The sequence below is a fragment of the Portunus trituberculatus genome, chromosome 48 (assembly GCF_017591435.1).
Source record: "Portunus trituberculatus isolate SZX2019 chromosome 48, ASM1759143v1, whole genome shotgun sequence".
Taxonomy (NCBI): domain Eukaryota; kingdom Metazoa; phylum Arthropoda; class Malacostraca; order Decapoda; family Portunidae; genus Portunus; species Portunus trituberculatus.
In genome coordinates this window covers 7,113,189-7,113,424 of record NC_059302.1, presented here as the reverse complement: position 1 = coordinate 7,113,424, position 236 = coordinate 7,113,189, and positions in this window count along the sequence as shown.

Below are 236 nucleotides of genomic sequence, written 5' to 3'. Positions count from 1 at the left end.
TCCTTCCTCGTTTTCTTTCTCCTCCTCCCTCCTCCACCTCCTCCTCTTCCTCTTCTTCCATCCTCCTCCTAATGTTGACGATAACCTGATTCCCTTCCAGTGTCCGAATCATAAAGTTTTTTTTTCTCATGATCATAAACTTCCGCGATGAAATTTTTCGCTTAATTTTTGCAACAGATGAAACATGACGTCGTTAATGTCACCCTGGAGGTAAACTGGAGGAGGAGGAGGAGGAG